Source organism: Musa acuminata, chromosome BXJ2-9 (genome assembly GCF_036884655.1).
Source record: "Musa acuminata AAA Group cultivar baxijiao chromosome BXJ2-9, Cavendish_Baxijiao_AAA, whole genome shotgun sequence".
In the NCBI taxonomy this organism is placed as follows: domain Eukaryota; kingdom Viridiplantae; phylum Streptophyta; class Magnoliopsida; order Zingiberales; family Musaceae; genus Musa; species Musa acuminata.
Genome location: NC_088346.1, coordinates 42,833,406 through 42,842,395, shown reverse-complemented (window position 1 = coordinate 42,842,395; position 8,990 = coordinate 42,833,406). Strand labels below are relative to the sequence as shown.

Sequence of the window (8,990 nt, the reverse complement as noted above, 5' to 3'; positions counted from 1 at the left end):
TCATAAAACATGATTGTACTTTGTAGACCTGTTCCTTTAAGCTGAACCTCTATGAAGTATGATCTGGATTGTTTTTATTAGTGATTGTTGAGGGTATATCCAGCATTAGTTATGACTTTCTTATGATGGACTTCATTGTTTAAAAACATTGTTTTGGCTAGTTGTTTACATTCTTTTTGTTTTAGGAAAAGTCTGCAATGTTATCAGTGGGAGAACTCTTTAAGAACTATAATTCACATATAGTTGCACATTCTGTGATGAATTTTCCCTTATAGAAAAAGTACACTTTTTGAGTCTTTCTTCCCTTAGAGCTCCAGTTGTTCTACAGTTTTCAACATATGCCAGTTGAGAATAAGAGATTTTTTGGCAAGCCTACTGGTGGTTTTAACAAAAGAAACATGGTGGGAATTCTCATCTACATGGCAGCAGAATTTCTGAGGACCGATATACATACAGAAAAGTCAGATGTCTATGGTTTTGCAGTATTCATCAAGAGATCATAATGCTGATGTCTATATGCATTAAATATTCAGCACCCTGTCCTTTCTCAGGTTAAGTCTTTTTAATGTGTATATTTATCTGCTACTTAATGGATTTAGTCGGTGGCATAACACATTAAGTTCTAGTAGAGTTTTCTTCAATAATGTATGCTTTAATTCCATATCAGTACATGCCAAATGGGAACTTAAGCACTTAATGCCCACTTTACAAGTTTTTGCAGTATTATTTTCCATGCTTTTGTTGGTCAAGGATGCTCACAGCATTGAAATTTGAATGTGAACATTTCTGCTCTTTTCCGTATGGTATGAAGATACTGAAAAATTCTAGTCTTGTACATTTTTGTTCTTTTTTTTTCTAAAAGCACAAAATGTATAAAACTTACACCCACAATTATGTCAGACTAAATAGGCAAATTTGTGTGAGGTTGGAGAAGGGTCATCAGGTCATGCACTACAAGCAGCAAAAATTGATGAATGACCTGACCTGACTTCATATAGTATGGAATTTTTTTTTTTCTCAAAAGGACTGATGTATTGGAATCCTTATCAAGAAGAAAATTCTTAGCAATGGAGCAAGATGTCAACTGTAAAGGAAATGTGTACTGATCAAACAAGATACATAATGGATACACTGTTGCATTCCTGTTTAATGCCTTTTGGGTCTTATACATATTCAGGAACTTTTGTAGTGCCTGGAAGAAACAAAAAGAAGGATCTTGTAATCTACAAGATGATGCATAAAGACTTTGGGAAACTATGTTAACCCATGCTTGGGATGTTGTTTCTCCCTCTCATATTAGCAAGAGATAACAGATCTTATAGAAGTGGCATGGTCATGTTGTGATGTTATAGTCTCCATAAGTAGTTCTGGATCATCTATTCTTTCTCTTTATACACTAGATGTTAATGATATGATGCTTCTGTAACTTTTTGCAGTGAGCTTCTTACTGGCATTGTTCGTTGATGGATCTATTAGCAGAGCCCAGGAACCAAGACATCATTTTAACATCATTGCTTCATGTTTTCATATATGCAAAACTGCATTCTGCAAGTGCTCAGATACATTTCTTATGGTAACAATAGCCTAATCAAGTTAGCTTCATTAGTGCCGTCAATAATAGTTAACTGATGGTAATACATTCTTAATCTTAAATCGTTTGGATGGCTAATCATCTTGTGTTTTAACTAGCATGTTCCATTTGGGTCAATATATTTGTGGTTTGAATTTTCTTGATCTCCTCTTAGGTTTCTTTCTAGAATGTTGAATGGCAATGATTTGTTCATAAGTTAATTATTATTCTCTTAGGCACTCACTGCACTCAAAATGAGCTATATCAAACAACAACTTACATCAGTAGTTGCTTCCGATAGACTAAGGCCTACACTTGCTGACCTGAATCTGGTGCTCCATTATTATTTTCTTTATGAAAGGTCATGGCATCAAAATTGTCCAGATAGGCCTTTGTTCAATGATATAGTCAAGGAGTAGTACATGCTCACGAAGCATACATGTGTTCCTATCAGTGTTACTTTCTCTCAGCAGTCAATTTCAAGATGGAAGCAGTGACCTCTGGTGCTCCAATATTATTTTCTTAATGAAAGGTCATGGCATCAAAATTGTCCAGATAGGCCTTTGTTCAATGATATAGTCAAGGAGTAGTACATGTTCATGAAGCATACATGTGTTCCTATCATAGTGTTACTTTCTCTCAGCAATCAATTTCAAGATGGAAGCAGTGACCTCTGGCACTCCAATATTTTTTTCTTAGTGAAAGGTCATGGCATCAAAATTGTCCAGATAGGCCTTTGTTCAATGATATAGTCAAGGAGTAGTACATGCTCACGAAGCATACATGTGTTCCTATCATAGTGTTACTTTCTCTCAGCAATCAATTTCAAGATGGAAGCAGTGACCTCTGATGTATTCAATATATTCAATTCACTAGTGGGGAAGAAATATCCAAGGAAGCCATTGTAAAAACTCAAATATGGGATCCTGGTCTAGTTCTCTTCATGGTTATTTACAGTAAAGCCAACTATGTCTTGGGTAACATTTGCAACATGTAGACAAAGGGAGAAAATGGAAGACACAAACTTCATGCTTCCACATAGGTACAGCGAGCAGAATGGTTATTTAGGTGCTGATTTCATCCTGGTCATATTTCATATTGTGAACTAGGAACTATTAGCTAAATCTTTGATGCATGTAGGTGCAGCAGCTGCCGAGTTTTCTTCTTGAACACTGCCAGGATTTATATGAAGCTGTGATTATATATGCAGGTTCTTTTCGGATCTATGATTATATCTAATATTTTATGCTCTTCAGTGCCTTCTAATTGCTGGACTAATTGCAGTTCTGCAGACTCACTCAATGATGCTTTTCTAAAGACAGACATCTAACACAGTGTGTTGCGCCATAACTCAATAATGCACAGCAGTCAAATCTCTGTTATTGGGGGGCCAAATTTTTTTGTTGCAGAGTGCTGGTGGTTGTAGGGCAATTGTAAGCTGTGCAGGCTGCTCATTTTCCATGAGAAAGGTGTGAAATACTACATATCCTATTCTTGTTGTTTATAGAATTTGACTGAAAGACTAATATCAGCATAATCAAGTGAATATCTTGCATAATTTGTGTAGCGGTATTTTTGATTTAGGTTCAGAGATGAAGGTTTTGAAATGCTCACATATCTAGGAATACTAATTTTGAAGCTCATATTCTTGCAAACAGAGCAAGATGTCTTGGGCTTTCTTACTGGTGGGATGGTTCCACCAATTTTGTTATGTGAACCTTAATTTCTGATTGATGGGTTTCTTAAAAAAAAATAATACAATGATAATATATTCTTTGGTTTTCTCTAGGCCAACATAAATTGTTGTCCTTTTGATGATTTTAGTTGAGCCTTGCCGCAAGCAGTATGAAAGATCATGTGCCTTGACCTTTCATACTGAAATTCTAATCTGATTGTTCTGCACACTTGACCTTGTGTGTGCACCAGCACCTTGTCATTGTATCTAATTCTGCTGGTGGAATTTCATGTAAAGTCCATCATTAATTCTACTTACTATAATTGATGTTTCCAAACTGTTGTAGGAAAGCCATTGTTACAGACACCATCAACTTGAATATGGACTTGTGAAAGTAGGTTCACAATGATCTTTTGGTCTAATATAATTCAGTATAGAAAATCTGAAATGATGACAGCATGAGGAAAATTAAAGTTTGAAGAATACTTTTGAGTCGGTTTTGACACTTGTTAATAGATTAACCACACTTGTTAATACCTTTGCAGGTGATGGCTATTGATGGGCTGTGGGTTGTGACAACCAATGAGGAGGTGGTGGACACAGCAAAGGCAGTGTTAAAGAGCCCTTAATGCTTCCGAAGATGTTAGCCACCTAAGCTGCTGAACATGGCAACAAAGACAACATCATAGCCATTGTTGTATTTCTTCCCCAAGTCTCAATCAATGAGAGAACTTAGGAGCTTTGGGAGGAGCTGAATGCCGCACATGTATAATTGCGTTTCGTCTTGGTGGCTGCTGGATGTGGCAACAAAAGACAACATCACAGTCCTTTTTCTTTGTCCGATTGCAGCAAGACAATTCAGCAGCAGTCATATCAAACATGCAGTGGCACCTCATCTTGTTAACCCCCTACAGTGTTTTTTAGTTAAGATTCTTTGTTGTTGCCAAGTCTCTTCAAGCAGCTCATGGAGAGTCAGAGTTGTAGACTATAGCCATTTTCAAAGCTAACAAAAGTCAGACAAAGGAGTGAAGAAATCCTGGAGGAAAGTCCAGTTTTTTGTTTATCTTGATTCATTGTATGCCTGCAACAGGCATGTGTAACTTGATACACATTGTTTTGTTCATACTACAAGAACATGATTTGAGTTAATACTGTGGTATCTTAATTTTATTTCAAAGAGACATCATGGCCAACATTTTCTTACGTAATTCAATCAAAGACAATAAATGATGCCCAATCTGACGATGCCTTGAATTTTTTCTCTTTAAAATTCAACAAAAACCTAATTTTAATATCCATTGCATTTTTGAAATGTCAACTCGAGATTAGGTTTGATCATGCTGCATTTGTATCATCGGTTGGGTTTTTCGAGATCAAGCTGTCAAATTCATATATGACAAGAGAAGGTTCCAATTATTTTTGTTAAGAAAACATTTATGTGTGAAAATTATCAATTTGAAGGAAATTAAAAAATTGTTTCACATCAAGAATGAAAAGAGTTTGGTGAAATATATTATCTTACACATAACATAAATTTTTTTTTTTTTTATGTAGTGTAAGCGATGAAGATAGGATTCGAGTCCACGATCTTACGATAAACGATAAAGTCCTTACTATAAATAATTTTTTATCTTGAAATATTTGAATCGTTAGCTATGATCATAAGAACTTATCTATTAGATTTGGTTGTTGTTTGTCTCCTAAGAATTTAACGATACAATTATACGAGCTTATTTCATTTATTTTTGGAATCCAAAATAAATCGCGATGCCAATGCATCCTTTCCAAGAGATTGTTTCCTCGTCAAAGATGACGGCTCTGTTCTAACCAGCACATGAACGACCAAATGCTTCACACACCAATCGCATGCATCGTCCTATGTCGCGCCGCTAGTCTCTCGATGCTTCACGGATACGTCAAACATGAGTCGTTGACCGTCTCGAAGGTTTTTCTTGCTTCGACCATCTCGACCTTCACGTTGCTGAGACCCAATGCAGCTGTACACGCAACAGGCGAAGGTCAAAGAATTGTCCTTGGATTAGAAATTGGTGCGTCCGGCATCGATGTCAGGAATTCGGAGTCTCTCTCTCTCTCTCTCTCTCTCTCTCTCTCTCTCCCTCTCTCCTCTTGTCGGATGCCGTCTGCCTTCAACTCGACCTAATTTTTCCTGGACATGGTGCTCGTGCATGCTAGGGTCGGTCCAAAGGACAAGCTTGATTGACCTTGTGTGGTTCTTCCTCTTTTATTCCCTTTTGTTGGATTGTCAAACAAGTTATGTTGCTACCACACCAAGATCTTCCAATTCAAAGTTGGCTTTATTTTTTCCACCTTTTATTTTTCTTTTGTCTTTTGGATTATCGGAAAATATAGGAGAGAAGAATAGAGACCCTTCAAAATTTATAATCTTTATTTATAATTATAATTTATAATTTTTTGATTTCTTGAATTTGTCAACCTCTCTATCTTTTCGTGTCGTCGTATCGAGTAATACAATAACTCCTTATTCATAGAGGATCTACCTAAGACTTTGATTTTAACTAAGGCTATTAAATCGATAAAGATGATTTAATGAGCTGTGTGGTCTTCAAGTCATGGAGATTATACATCCAAAACACACATGTATATGCATTTCTTTGTTTTATTGGAATTTCTACTCCGAATTAATCGCACTTCTTTGCACAAAAAAACATGGTAGACCTAATTATTAGGTAATTATACTATGAGATTCACATGTTCAATAACATCATTTCTATCACAAACTTAGCTAATTTTTTTTGTTAGCTCATTACAATACAATGCATCTTTACATGTGGATTTTTCTTGTGTTTCCCTGCGGTTTATATATATATATATCTTGTGGTGCCTTTCATCGGAATATTAGTTAGGTGACACATACAACTCATTTTAGTCCCAAGAGAGTATGACGTGATGAGCTTTTCTTTTTTGTCTTCAAGTTCGATGGTGATCGTTGATCCAAAACACGCAATTATTTATGCTCCCATTGAAATCTTGACTTGGAATTAATCACACTTTCTTTGTGCAAAACGCATGGTAGGCCTAATCATTAGATTGGCAGCAAAATTCTAAGTGTGGATTGAATCAACCTCAAGTAGTTCTTCGAGTATCGATCCACTTGTGGGATCCACATGTATGACTCATTAATGATGAGGTACATCACCCCTAGCAGCTTTCAGGTATGGTTAAGCTAAACCTAGTTCAGCATCCTTGATTTTAGGAGGAGGGTGGCATGGACTTCATGCCTGTTTGTTCCTTAAATCCAACAATTTAAGTTAGTCGTTATACGATGGCTTTGATTTGGTAGCACTAGGAAGGTCAACTTTTTCGATAATCGTTTTCGTCACGAAAACTTGTCTTTGGTCATTGCTATTGTGCCCAAAATTCTACTGATTAGAAATGAAGTTTTCTGCACCTCTAAGCAATTTTTTATATAATTATGATTCATAGCTTTTTTTCTTTTTGTGTAATCAATTTTTCAATTTATATGTGTGTGTGTGTGTGCGCGCGCGTGTGCATGTGTTTTCTATTTTTTTCATCTCATCATTTAGGACTATGTTAGGATCATATTTGACTTTCACAAATTGCATGTTTTTTACAATGAAAATGTCCATGATTTACAATGTACCCATAGAACAAAAACTCACACACAAAACTTGATTGAATTCAATTGGAGTTTCTCAAACTCTAGTTTGAGTTTTGAGCAAGATTGAAATAAGAACTCTCAAGTACTACTTCTCTAGTAGTTAATGGAAATTAATATATTTTATCATTCAATTTCAGCTATGGACAACAAAACATTGGGGTGTGTTCATCCTTTGTTCCATTGAAGACTCAAAGCCATCGTTAAGACTTCAAATCAGGGGTCATAATCATAGGAATCAGATTTAAGCACATAAGTATAAGCGTATTAATCGAACGGCGAAAATGAAAGTATATGACATCATGTCCTTTTGTTGTTAATAATAATTGAAACATGCATTCATAATATGATCGATGCCGTTTACGTAACGTCATATCGAATGTGTAATAGCAAGAACATATAAGGAATCTTATTCTTTCAGCACCCATCGATTACACCTGTTAGCTGATCATGATAGATTTTGGCGTACATATATATCTTATTAGGACTGATAAGTACATTAAGATTCTTGGAGTGTTTCAAGAAGAAATAAATCCTACCACGAATTTGAGTGGTAATGAGAAAGAAATTCCGAAAATTAGAGTTTAATTGTTTTTAGGTTTTGATAGGAGAGAATAATTTGAGTGCTCCTCTAAGCTTCTAAATAAGGTTCGGAAAAGGGTGATATATATATATATATATATATATATATATATATATATATATATATATATATATATATATATATATATATATATATATATATATATATATATATATATATATATATCTATCATTTCCGGCAATTTCGACAAACGTTCTTCGCAATCATCGGTCGTTAGCAGTACACTCGGGTCATGCCGTGCAAGCTTTGCTTTGATTCGGAAAGCATGCAAAGCACACTGTGCGACGACGACGCCACATCGACCGAACGATCGGAGAAGGAACGTTCGTCCCATCGTCTTCGCCAGCATGGCGAAGTCTTATCGGTCGGTCGCCTCGTGGAAGGTGGAATCGTTAGGCGTCTGTCACCTGCAGTTCTCTAAGTAACTTAATCATGACTCAGCAGTTCCTCCCAAAAGAACACCTCCCAAGTGTTGCCGAGGCGTCATCGTCTAGCCGTGACATGCCTCGCTCGATCATCTAGTGCTTGTGCTGTTGATCCACCAAGTATACGCATGGTGGGCTCTCTTTTCATCATGCCATCCCTCTTGTGTGTGTGTGAGAGAGAGTGTGAGTCATCAGTTCCCACCATGCCGTCCCTCTTGGGTGTGTGAGAGTCATCCGGCGTGCTCGTTCAGAGAACTGTGGGATGTGAATTCGCAGGTAATTCGACCACCCTTCAATGCTCTGTCACATCCTCCACTTGGCTTCCACGCGCTCGATTGGTCCAAACCATCTTCTCCGCATGCGTCAGGGAAGCTTCTGTGTGACTTTGCTGGAACGCATTCCTCCTCCCTGTATCTTCCTCGGATTGCACTCGACGTCTGAGTCCGGTATTGGTTCCAACTTGTGTGTGCCTAAATATCTCGTCACCAATCCTTCTCCATCGAAGCCATGATGAGACAGCAGGACGAAAATGCAGAGAAGAGTGAGTGAGAGAGAGAGATGCCATCATGGTGTATTGAAGATAGAATGTGCATGCAGTCGTGAAGTTTGACGTTGTTGATCAAAGGAGGACCAATAATGTATCAGAGTGCAATTCTTACTCACGAGGGTTTAAAGTGTAGCTTTCCGTCCATTAAGTTTTCTCTCTCTCTCTCTCGTTTATTGGATGATAATAAACAAGAGATATCATGTAAGGCCATATATTATATTAGATATATATATATATATATATATAATTAATTAACAAGCTATATATACATATATAATCAAAAGAATAAAACAAGGATCCAATCATTTAAGCTAACCCGACACTTTTTCACATTTGTCCATCTAAGGAAACATTCTCCTTCATTTATTCCTGTTTAATCTGTATTATTACACATAGCTACTTTTGTTTCTTTGTGTTTATTTTTTGTGTCTTCTTTGGAGGAAAAGAACAACTCATTTTGAAAGACTCACTTCTCAACAATGTCATGACCTTGACATGCTAGTTAGCTTAG

The 8,990-nt window shown here is 36.6% G+C and overlaps 1 long non-coding RNA gene across 1 annotated transcript; it reads left to right on the top strand.

The window, feature by feature from the left end:
* The first annotated feature begins 2,786 nt into the window (after nucleotides 1-2,786).
* On the top strand, nucleotides 2,787-4,308 carry LOC135623474 (uncharacterized). Its single transcript, XR_010491408.1, has 2 exons — nucleotides 2,787-3,039; nucleotides 3,791-4,308. It is a non-coding gene; the product is annotated as an uncharacterized LOC135623474 (long non-coding RNA).
* The last annotated feature ends 4,682 nt before the right edge of the window (nucleotides 4,309-8,990 follow it).